The following is a 13,001-nucleotide window of genomic DNA, read 5'->3' as shown; positions in this document are numbered from 1 at the left end:
TACTCACAACTGCTCTAATAGACCTTTCTCGTCAAAAAATTTTATATGATAGGACGCTTCCTTTTTTATCCCCAATTCGTTACAGCCTATTGCCGCGATGATTTGGTACCTCTGACTATTGAAAAAATCAAAAATAGTGCAAGCTGCTCATTTAACCCCATATTCTGAATACCTATCTTGCCTTGTTTCCCCATATTTTTACACCATTTGGATGAATTTCCTGTGGGGAATACTAAAAGGATGACAGATCTGCATATATATTAGTAAATCTGCAGATTTTGCATTTTCACTGCAGATCTTTTGCAGATTACAAATATTTAGCAGAACAAAGCCTATGCCAGCCAATTTATACACCAGCCTTCAACATTTTTGATCATTTAAATTATATACATACTACATTTCTACGTCGCATTTATTGAAGATTTTTGTAGCAATCTGCAGACTTTTATATTTTTACTGCAGGCAAAGAGAATAGTGAAAGAGACGCAGAGTGAAAATCAGTCAAAACGGCAACACTCCCTTTACGATGATTTCAACACTAGAATTTGGCAACCGTTTCCAAAGGCAGCACTTTAAATGACTCCTATTATATTTTGAAAACAAACCTTTTGTCGATCGTTGAATTTGTATATCAAACGATGTGCATTTCGAAACAAAGAGATGAAATAATTCTAAAACTTGTTTTTACTCATACATAGACTCTAGAATGCACCTTACAATCACGATTGCACTAAATTCTGACGAAAATTCAAATTTTTTTTGATAGATTTACAATACTTATCTCCTCCAACTCAGGCATGAGTAATGTTTATTTACATTGCACGATTGGTCCGCTCAATAAGGTATTTTTGGCTTCACACTATTCGTCTCTTTTCCTATTCTCTTTGACTGCAGGCTATTGTTTAAATAGACCTGGCATCACTGATGCTGAAATGATTCATTCATATACCTGTTAAAAATATAGAGCATTGTATGAAAATGCATAACCTCACTTTTCTGACAGTTTCGGTATGCTTGTTTACCTAAGACTTGTTTACACGGACTTTTAAAATTTACATTACTTGAATACTTTCGATGCTCTTTGAAAGAATATCAACTCAAGAGGGATGAGGATTGGTAACCTGGTTCATACATTGACCAATCGGCGCAGGATGTAAAACCCGGTGGCATATGCTGAATCGCAAGATCAAGCATTGGGCTATAAAACGATTGCTTTCTGGATGATGGATCCTTATCACATTTGTACACATTTGTTTGTTTGCTCGTGGGTTAATTCCTAACAAGATAATCCAATTGATTATTCATTTTTAGGTGGTGAAGTTTATCTGAACTTTATAGGTAACGAATTCGGTCGATGATAAGTTAAGTGATTTTGATCGTTCAATGCCCATATCAAAGAACGTTTCCATTGGTCAGAATGCCTACCAGCGTATGATAGCTGCAAACATGAGGACAACAAGGTTATCGCTTTCGAATGGAACAATCATTTATTTAAGGTTACCAAATGGACTGAGAGCAAATTAAGGACATCCCTGCCAAATCTATTCGGAATTGGAGCCTGAATCAGTTGTCACATGAGCCAGAATTCTGAAAAAGTCGGGATGCTGGCTTATGTTCCCGCAGTTGAACTGGGACGTTGAATCTTGATCGAGACAAATTGGAATGGTGTAGTGCCAATATTGAACGAAGATAACATCTTTGGCTATATAGAGTTATCCAACAAATTTTGGTTACTTCTGAGTAAAAGAACTTTTGGTTGGAATGAGTCGCCGAGAGTATGCATTAACAAAAACAATCGCTGGAAGTATTTGAAAATGACAATTGAAATTGATTCTCTTCACAGTAAACTGAATGTACCTAGAGAATTGGTACTAGCGCTGTACCCAAACAGAAGGTATGATTTACCAACTAATAGATGGAAATTTCTATACTATGTATGTTTTTCATGTTCCCGCAGTTGAACTGGGACGTTGAATCTTGATCGAGACAAATTGGAATGGTGTAGTGCCAATATTGAACGAAGATAACATCTTTGGCTATATAGAGTTATCCAACAAATTTTGGTTACTTCTGAGTAAAAGAACTTTTGGTTGGAATGAGTCGCCGAGAGTATGCATTAACAAAAACAATCGCTGGAAGTATTTGAAAATGACAATTGAAATTGATTCTCTTCACAGTAAACTGAATGTACCTAGAGAATTGGTACTAGCGCTGTACCCAAACAGAAGGTATGATTTACCAACTAATAGATGGAAATTTCTATACTATGTATTCTTTTTCATGTATAAGGTAGTTGTAATAGACTCGTAATTACCTAATTTAGATAGAGTGAATATACCCACTTCTAAGTTCGAGCACTTTTCTGGACGTGTAGGTAAATTGTACCTAAATTCCACAAAACTGAACATACTCAGCAGTAGGTAACTTGAATCCACCTAAAATTTGGTAATTGGTTATCAAATCTATCGGATGTTACATAAAAGTAGATAAATGTAATAGGGATTGGAACCTATTCGTAGGTAATTTGTATCCATTTTATGGGTACTACGCCACTACCAATTTTCTAGATATATCCAATTTACCGTGTTGGAATAAAATTGATCTGAATAATTTAATACAGGGTGATTCATCGTTTGGCATCATGACGTTTTTTGATCTCGCAAAAATTTTAAACATGGAGTAAATCGCGAAATGTTTATTTGTCAATCGAAAGAACATTTTTTGCCATTTATTGTTTGAAAACAATTTCTTTTAAACGTTGACCATGTTGGCGCTTGAGGTAATCCTTTCGATTGGTCCAATTTTTGATGATGGATTCGAGTATTTCAAGTGGTATCTGGCTAATTAGTCGAGTAAAGTTGGTTTCCAATGGGAATGTCAATGTTTTCTTCAATGCGTGCTGGATGTGGCGAGGGGAATTAATTCCCCATTCAAAGTGAATTGAAAATACCCAATTAAAAAAATACACGAGAAATGCTTCAATACACCTTAATACATTTAATACGTCGAAAATTCACTAATACACAAAAATACGTCATTACCGGAAATATTTTTCAATGCGTTGATAACAATCCAATTCGTCAAGTAATACACTGTTGATACAAGCCATACAAATATTACATTAATTTCATACCAAATGAAACTAATTCAGTATATTTCTTATTATGACATAGCGTATGTTTTTTTCAAGCTAGATTGTTTACTTTTCTCGGAATTGGGACTCCCAGCAAACGGACTCAGAATCGGTGAATCATTAGAATGACAAGTAGGCAGAAATCAATCAGAATTCTTGTTAGTTTGATTCAGAGGAACAATCCCATAATCTTTAATGGAAATAAACATCCCGTACATTTGAAAATACTCTCAGGGGACGTGAACATAAATAAATCCGAAACTTCCTACCAGCATCAGTAGGAAATTTTTGATCAAGAATTCGCTCATTTTATCGACATAAACAATGTTTAATGTTTACCCTAAATAGTGAAGCTCTAAAATCTTGCAAGTTCGAAGTTTACATTGCGATGGATCATTTTGTTTAGATACAGGTTACATTATAAATCAACACTCGTTGGGGGAATAGAATCGAAACCAACGCTCGATGAATTGAGAATGCAAAACACAAGATTGTACGCAGCTCACCTGGGTTCGATTCCCAACCCCGCACATAGGGTTAGAGATTTTTCCACAAGAAATTACTCTAACCAGAAAAGAGGCGAATGACCCTAAGGTTAAAACCTCTATAATTAAAATTAGGGTTCGTCGCGGTTGCGGTAATTACCGCAACCGCGCGGTATTTACCGCACCCGCACCGCAAAATCTGCGGTGCGGTGAGCCACTTTTTCCCGCAGATGCGGTGCGGGAAAAAGCTTTTACCGCGCGGTTTTACCGCAACCGCACCGCAAAAGAAAATTGATTAGGTGATAATTTTGATTATTCTAAATTCATAAAAAAACTGCTATAACGACAGAAAATCTAGCTGTGTCCGAAATATTTTGACGCAATTATTTTTACGACTTATTTTGGACTAGTTATTTCATATTTCTAAGTAAAACTTCACAAACTAACCATTTAAAATACATAAAATGCAAGATCCAAATAAAGACAAAATTATTAGATCATTTAAAAACAATAAATTTGTGCTCTTAAATCCAATTTAAAAGTGCATCGCTTCTCCCGATTTCTGTTGGAAATCGTGGAATTATAAATCGTTTTCGATATCAATTTTTCAACTGTGAATTTTGACTAATTTAAAGGAATTAGAGATAATGTAATTATTGTGGGAATTAGAGATAAAGTAATTAAACACAACCCAAAGAACATAATTATCTTCATCAAACCAATAATTCCGTACCGGTTGAGACCGGACTCCTGATTAGATGTAATGTATAGAGAATTTTTTTTTGTCAAATGTGGCGTTGTTCTTATTGATGAAATACAATATGTTTTTAGTTCACTGTATTGGAATATATGCGCTACTATATAGAAGTTCTGATATTTCGACTTTAAATTTTTTTGGTGAAATTCCTTTAAGAATGAAAGGTGGTTTTTACTACGTAAATGTGAAAATCGTCCATTTCATTTTGATATGTCAAAAACCATTGAAAATACGAAAATTTAAAGAAAAAAATATGCAACTTCATTTCTTATTTCCTTTTTTATACCACTTTTCTCAATTAACTGAAGGGTTGCTAAAATAAAAGATTTCCTGTTACTGCCGTAGAACGTTTTTGAATGTACAATGTTTGCCTTAAAATGTTCGGAATTTTATTTTTTTTTAATTTCGATTATAGAGGTTTTAACCTTAAGGTCATTCGCCTCTTCGGGTTAGAAAAATCTCTTATGAAAAATTTCTAACCCTATGTGCGGGGTCGGGACTCGAACCCAGGTGCGCTGCGTACAAGGCAATTGATTTACCAACTACGCTACGCCACCCCCTTGGAATTTTATTAATAGAAAATGGAAAAGTTGATTTTTTTCATAAACATTACATTCTGAGGAGTCCCTTAAAGTTAAATTTCGTGTGAATAAGAAAAGCATTTTATTATATAATTTTTCAACACTATTTTTAAAAATATTAAAATTTTACCGCATTTACCGCATTACCGCGCGGTGCGGTGCGGTAATTAAAGTGCGGTTGCGGTAAGCGGTGCGGTTTTATTATTTTTTTGCGGTTGCGGTGCGGACAATCCATTTACCGCCCACATCCGCACCGCGACGAACCCTAATTAAAATAATAAAAAATAATACAAAACACAAGAATCCGAATTACGAGTCGCTTCCGATCAACTTGCAGGAATGAGTTCAGCCATAACTCTAAGTCCAGTTGGAATTCCGGCTGGATTCTGCCAGAATTCAGGCTCTAGTGACGCAACCGAGTCTAGTACAACCAGTAGGAATTTCGGCTGATTTTACTTAGGAGCATCTCAATTTTACTGAGATGCATCTCAATTTTTGAAATAAATTTAGATAATACTGCAGATTAAATATAATACCGCGTTGCTCAAAAATTACCATTGGGTAAGCCTAATTAGAAATTCTAATTCTCTAAATAATAAAATTTGGCATAATGCTTAATTGTTCGTTAATCTTGAAAAATCACTAGTAATTCCATTTGTACTAATTTTATTATTTTCGTTTATGAAATTATTCTACTTGCATTCTACAATAACATTTAAACGTCAAAATTCAGTAACATTCGGTTTCAATTGATTATTCAACAAAAATACAATGCGTGCATACAATAGACCTTTCTCGTCAAAAAATTTTATATGATAGGATGCTTCCTTTTTTATCCCCAATTCGTTACTGCCTATTGCCGCGATGATTTGGTACCTCTAACTATTGAAAAAATCAAAAATAGTGCAAGCTGCTCATTACACCCCTTGCCTTGTTTCCCCGTATTTTTACACCATTTGGATGAATTTCCTGTGGGGAATACTAAAAGGATGCCAGATCTGCATATATATTAGTAAATCCGCAGATTTTGCATTTTTACTGCAAATCTTTTGCAGATTACAAATATTTAGCAGAAAAAAGCCTATGCCAGCCAATTTATACACCAGCCTTCAACATTTTTGATCAATTAAATTATATACATACTACATTTCTACGTCGCATTTATTGAAGATTTTTGTAGCAATCTGCAGACTTTTATATTTTTACTGCAGGCTATTGTTTAAATAGACCTGGCATCACTGATGCTGAAATGATTCATTCATATACCTGTCAAAAACATAGAGCATTGTATGAAAATGTATAACCTCACTTTTCTGACAGTTTCGGTGTGCTTGTTTACCTAAGACTTGTTCACACGGACTTTTAAAATTTACATTACTTGAATACTTTCGATGCTCTTTGAAAGAATATCAACTCAAGAGGGATGAGGAACAATGGTAACCTGGTTCATTCATTGACCAATCGGCGCTGGATGTAAAACCCGGTGGCATATGCTGAATCGCAAGATCAAGCATTGGGCTATAAAACGATTGCTTTCTGGATGATGGATAAGGATTTGTATCTACTTAGCGCAGGATACGCGAAACCACTGCTAGCTTTCGAAAGAAAATTCCTAGCTGCTGCTACCCTATCAGTCTCTCTCTTGGCTGAGGACTACAATTTCGGTCGATTAAATTATGCTATGAAAATTGTACTTCCTGGAATTTCACATAACGAGGTCAATTTATTGTGAGGAATTTCGGTGCGTTCCAATATTGCTTGCCTCTGTTGGTGATGATGTGTGTGGATTCACTTCGGCAGCCAGCTCTTATGTTTTGGATAATTTTGCTATCTTATTCTGCTGAATAAATCATCTGCCTAAAGCCTCTACGTTATACTACGGTCACTTTAAAAACGCTCTTTTATTTAATCTTGTAACTCACGGCAAGTCAGTCCTGGCACTCTTCTCGACTATTCCTGGCACTATACCGCTGACGTCGCACTTATGACGGTGATCAAGAGTGGCAGTGGTTTCGTCGGACAAGCAGTAAGTGCAAGGACTCTGCTACTTATGCCTGAGCCCCTCATTGAAACCTTCGTCCTGTCGGAGTGTTAGCTTCGTCCGATACCGGAGCGTATTGCTGAACCGAAGCAGTCTGCAACTGGCGCAGCTTCCTTCGAATCGGAATCGCTGAATATTCCCGTTAGCCGAATGTCCAACGTGGCTGAAGGCAAACCGATTGCAGCAACACAACCAGCCGTAGCTGACCTTTTAGCCTTTAATCCAAGTCCCTGCCATTGGCATAGCGACAGATGAGTGCGGCGCAGGCTGGACCATCGGTTGACTCGGTGCCGGACGGAGCGAAACAGCTGCAACAGGAGCGGACCTAGTATGGGGTGTAAAGGTCATCAATTGCCATAGATCACCAAAATGCTCTGCGACTAACATTGTGAACAAAACAAACCAAATGAAATTGATCGCAACAACGATAAAATAATCTAAATTCTACCCAAACATTTGAAACATTTGAAAAGGCCAAACGTAAACCTTGAGAAAAAGGCAAAAGAAGTTTTGGTCGAATTCATTATAATTCTATTTAAAAATTTAATACTGTTTTATTTAGTTTGATTGCGCATATTGTTTACATCAGACACTCCCCTTAATTCATTGAGCACGTATTTCACTGCCTTTATAATCCTTTTGGAATCAGTTACAATAATCCTTTATAATCATTTTATAAGCGTATTGCTAGTTAGGACTTTTATATCAGCCGGGCCCTTTTATAATTTGTTATAAAATCATTATCAAAATTCTTCATAATCCATTGTTGCGTTATGTTTATGCACATGGCCAGATAGATAGTTTTTAACTGGGACGTGACGTGTGGATACGAAAAAACCTAATGTCAATTGCAGCCAGGAGGAGCTGTCAAATGCAGCCAAAGGGAACCGTCAAATGCAGTCAGGGGGAACTGTCAAATGTAGCCAGTCCATTTAAAATATGTGAGGAAGAAAGAGTGGCTATGCAAGACAAGAGATCAAATGAACAGAAAAAAAAAGAAAAAGAAAACATATATCCACGGGTTTTGTCCCAGGATTTTAATAGAGAACATGAAAATTCGATTTGTTTGCATTTGGCAGTGGGCCTTTTTCAAATGTTTGGCTAGAAATTCCTTACTTTTACAATGAATCATGTACAAGAAAAGTAAAAATGTTAAATTTAACGGAACAATGTTTGATGCCGACATCAAATAAAAAATTACAGCTGAGCGACCTTGTTTGGAAAGTGTTAACATTTGGCAGCGAACCAAACCAAGTTTCTCATACTATGATCGAATGAACAAAAATTCCAAGACCATGTAAACAATCTCTCTGAACTGCCAAAAAAGTGAGGTTAAACATTATCATGCAATGTTCTCCACCGAGAGGTTCACTTTAGTTTGTTTACATAACCAATGAACTTTGTACCGCGACTCACCACTTCATTTGCCGCGTTGCCAGGAACTCAAGCAAAAATATTCAAAACAGTGTTGCCCAAACACACATTTTGAGTCCCACCATTCTTGTAAAGGTGAAAACAATACTCAACATTCTTGCATTTTTCAAATTTAAAAAAATCATTAAAAAATCACGATAGCTCCAAATAGTCTCATTTTAACGGCAATATTCTTAAAAATGTGTAGTCTTTTGAATAAAAATAAGAAAAAAGGGGGTTAGGTCGGACGAGAAAGGTCTATTACATATCCGAGACTCAACACTGATTTATGTCTCGTCGATCAACTTCCACGAACCTTACATCATACACATCATTCATTATTCGATCATTAGAAAATCGTCAACAGGTTGACGCTATATACACCGATTTCTAGGCAGCTTTTGATAAGATCAACCATAGAATAACTGTTGCCAAGTTGGATAGGCTCGGATTCAGTGGATCTTTATTGAACTGGCTTCAGTCTTACCTTACCGGTCGCGAAATGGCTGTAAAAATTGGAGACTGCACCACTGCTTATTTCGCTGTCAGCTCTGGAGTTCCTCAAGGCAGTCATCTTGGGCCATTCATATTTCTGCTCTACCTCAACGATTTGAACCTTTCAGTAAATTGTCTGAAACTATCATTCGCCGATGACTTTAAGTTATACCATCTAATCAAAAATGCTGAAGACACTGAATTCTTACAATCACAGTTAGATATATTCACTAATTGGTGCACAGTGAATAGGATGGTTTTGAATGCTTCAAAGTGTTCTGTTATCTCGTTCACCCGCAAACGCTCGACAATTACATACGACTACAATATTTCGAAAAATATTATTAAGCGTGAATCTTCTGTAAAGGACTTAGGAGTTATTCTAGATCCCAAACTAAATTTTAAGGATCATATGGAATACGTCATTTCAAAGGCCTCCAAGCTCTTTGGATTCATTTTTCGAGTTACTAAAAACTTCAGCGATATACATTGCTTGAAAGCACTTTATTGTGCTCTGGTTCGCTCTACTCTCGAATATGCAGCAGTGGTTTGGTCACCTCATTACCAAATCGATGTCCAGCGCATTGAAGCTATTCAGCGAAAGTTTGTTCACTTTGCTCTTCGTAAGCTACCATGGAGGGACCCGCTAAACCTACCGTGTTACCAAGACCGTTGTCAACTTATCGACCTCGATTTGCTGTCTGTTCGTCGAGACGTTGCTAAGGCAGTTTTCATTGCTGATCTGCTTCAATCAAGAATCGATTGTTCTGATCTTCTGCAACTTGTGGATTTTGACATTCATCGTCGTATTCTTAGATTTTATTCATTTTTAAGAATCCCTCGAGCCAGAACTAATTACGGCTATAATCAGCCATTCATTAGCATGTGCCGTCTATTCAATCGTTGCTCCAATGTTTTCGATTTTCACCTGTCACGTAGTGCTGTAAAACAATTATTTCTAAACTCCCTGTCTCGATAGTCATAGCTCTAGTACTAGTCCTTAGATATAAATGAGGTTCTGTTAATGTTAATTGTATAGTATTAGTCAATGAAATGTATAATTTGGAAATGTGTAATCTGTTGATATACAAGATGAAGAGGTTTTATGCCGCCTGGAGAGCGAGATTGGAAGGTTGCAAGAATTTCAGCTCCTGGAAGCTTTTCCCTACTCCAAATAAACAATAAACAATAAACACAAGCCACCTGAGTACAATACAATTCATTGTGTGCACGCACTTCTACATACTCGTTCGTGCATCTGTAGTACCTCGCCCAAGAGAGTTGTAAGTTACCGGTCATCCCCAGTACGAGCGCTACTGAGACTCCCTGAAACAATAAGCTCAGGGTCGGCACGCTTATCCTTAATTTTCGCGGGTAGCAGGGAAATGCTTATTTCTGTCGATGCTAAAACACTCGTCTTTCACTTTTACAAATTTTATTCGCTTTCACTGATCCTGAAAGCCTGTTGGGTGGTTGGTTGCGTTCTTGTGATAAGCTGCCTAATTGTTGCCTATCACTACTCAAGGAGGGTTGGAGGAAGGTTAACACCAAACACGAAACAAACATTTGCCCACTCAACATTTTACAAATTATAAGTATAAAATATAAAAACGAAATAAAATACGCGTAATTCCCAGTAACCTTCTTGGAGGAAGCTACCAACGCTTACACTCTCCCCCAGCTTGGGTAAAAAAATGTTTACAAAGTAAATATTTTTTTCCATAACAATCTACTTGACCACAACACTAATCACACATACCTGCTGAACCTACTAATTCACAAACTAATAATCAAACAGACAAAATCACATCACCCTACGGTAGCACATGATTTTTTTCATTTGCAACGTAATAGATTCAGACAGCCAAAATCATGGAAACGATTGTAAAATTTGAATATTTAAATATAACAATTAATATATTCACTTATGAAATCGAAAACTCACAACTAAAACATGCAAATAAAATTTATGAATATGTTTATAAATATATATTTTTTTGAATCTAATCATATATTTTGTACTCCGGAGTAACTATATATAAATCAAAATCATGCGACTAGGCATGAAATATTTCACGCGACTTGTCAGAGTTGCGCTCTAGTACATCCCACTTTCTGCTGAGGCATGATGGCTAATGAAACTTTGATTTCGTCCGTCATGGCTAGTAAACGGCGGGCGAACATCGTAATAGCGCAGCCCGCTTTTGGGACTTGTATTTTTTTCATCGACGGCTGACACTTAGCCGTTTTCGCGATTTTTTCGGGACTTGTGTTTTTTCGGGACATAGTTTCTTTTCGATTTTTTTGTTATGGGATTTGTGATCTAGTACCCGGAGGGTGGACTGTTCCACCGCGCTGCTTCGTACATCAGCAACCCTCGCTGGAGGTGCTGCACGATGTATTGTGGAAATTTCTCGTTTCACGCCTTTTTGTCCGGTGAGTAATATTGCGTAGAAAGTGTTAGGTTTATTCCAATGCCAAGAGAAACTTGAAGTACTCCGGAGGAAACAATGAGAAAATAGTTCCTGTAGTCTCTTCTTTCTCTTGATAATTATCTAGTTTAGAAAGTGAAAGATGTCCAATTTTAATGAGAGTTTTTGCCAAAAGAATGCATTTCAATCTAAATAAACCGAATCCGAGAGCGTAAATGTGAAATTTTCAACCGTAGTTAAATAAACTGAAGAAATAAGTTGTGCTTAATAACAGTCTTAACAATAGCAGTTCTTTAACAAATGAGCTTACACAGCGGAGCTAGTGTGATGCGGCCTGGCCGCATACCCGAGGCGAAGGATCCGAAGCGGCGCAAAGCCGCTGAGGATCCGCCGAACGAGAAATTGATTAACCCGTTGCTGGAATTTGCAAGCAAACCTGTGATTATCTCGTTTGTCCGGTTTACTTAAACATAAGGGTTATAGGTAGTTTAAAGCCGACTGAGCGGCAGCGAAGTCTGACAATACACCAGAATACGATGTGGGGTAGCCACATTAGTCAACCGAATACTGACTAATGTGGCTATGCCACATCACTTTCTGGTGTACGAGCTTTCAACTAACTATAGCCCCTATGTTTGAGTAAACCTGTCAAACGAGAGGATCACAGGTTTGCTTGCAATTCCAGCAACGGATTAATCAATTCCTCGTCCGGCGGATTCTCAGTGGCTTTGCGCCTCTTCGGATCCTTCGCCTCGGGTATGCGACCAAGCCACATCACACTAGCTCCACTATATAAGCTCACTTGTTTAAGCACTGTTATTGTTATGAGTGTTATTAATAACAACTTATTTTTTCAGTTTATTGAACATTGGTTAAAAATTTCACATTTCCGCTCTCGGATTCGGTTTATTCAAGCTAAAATACACCCTATTGGCAAAAAAAAACCTCATTGAAAATGGACCTCTATCACTATAATCACTAAACTAGACAATTACTTTTCTCTTTTTTCTTCCTCTGCTAGAAAACCGGAGTAAAAAGGAGTAAGTATGTTTTGTTCCGGAGCAACTTTCGTGTACTGCAACAAACCTAATATTTTCTTTGTCCTAGTCAAGGTGAAGGGTTTCATGTACAATTGTGAAATAGTTTATCAGAATTGTCAGGAGGAAAAACTTCCTAATATCTCCGCTTCAAGGCAAATCAAACGATAAGAAGATTTGTCACACATGTGATGAAGTATTTGTAAGTGTTAAGTAGCATCACATAATTAAGGAGAATCCAAACCTAATACATACTCATTGCCAGGTACTTATGCAAATGACTATCAGAACCAATCCCAATTATAGCGACTTCCTTAAATTCCATACTCACGTATTCTACTCAAATGCGTACATAGAAACTCGGCAAAAAAATTTATGAATCTAAAAATTTGGAAATTTTAAAATCAATAAATTTAAAAATTTGGAAATATTAAGTTTCATAAATTTAAAAATATGTGAATCTAAAAATTTACCGATTCAAAAATTTTGAGATTTGAAAATTTATTAATTTGAAAACCTAAAAATTTAGAGATGCGAAAATTTGAGGATTGAAAAAATTTACAGGTTTAGAAATTTAAAAACTTAGGAATTCAAAAATTTTAAAATCTTGGAATGTAAAAATTCAAC

At 36.6% G+C, this 13,001-nt stretch overlaps 1 long non-coding RNA gene across 1 annotated transcript; it reads left to right on the top strand.

Annotated features, from left to right (window-relative positions):
- Positions 1 to 1,012: 1,012 nt before the first annotated feature.
- LOC131687805 (uncharacterized) lies at positions 1,013 to 3,684 on the top strand. Its single transcript, XR_009305215.1, has 3 exons — positions 1,013 to 1,252; positions 1,312 to 1,894; positions 1,958 to 3,684. It is a non-coding gene; the product is annotated as an uncharacterized LOC131687805 (long non-coding RNA).
- Positions 3,685 to 13,001: the final 9,317 nt, after the last annotated feature.

The sequence above is a fragment of the Topomyia yanbarensis genome, chromosome 1, assembly GCF_030247195.1.
Source record: "Topomyia yanbarensis strain Yona2022 chromosome 1, ASM3024719v1, whole genome shotgun sequence".
In the NCBI taxonomy this organism is placed as follows: Eukaryota; Metazoa; Arthropoda; class Insecta; order Diptera; family Culicidae; genus Topomyia; species Topomyia yanbarensis.
The sequence above is the reverse complement of the archived record's forward strand: the minus strand, read 5'-3'. Positions and strand labels throughout refer to the sequence as shown.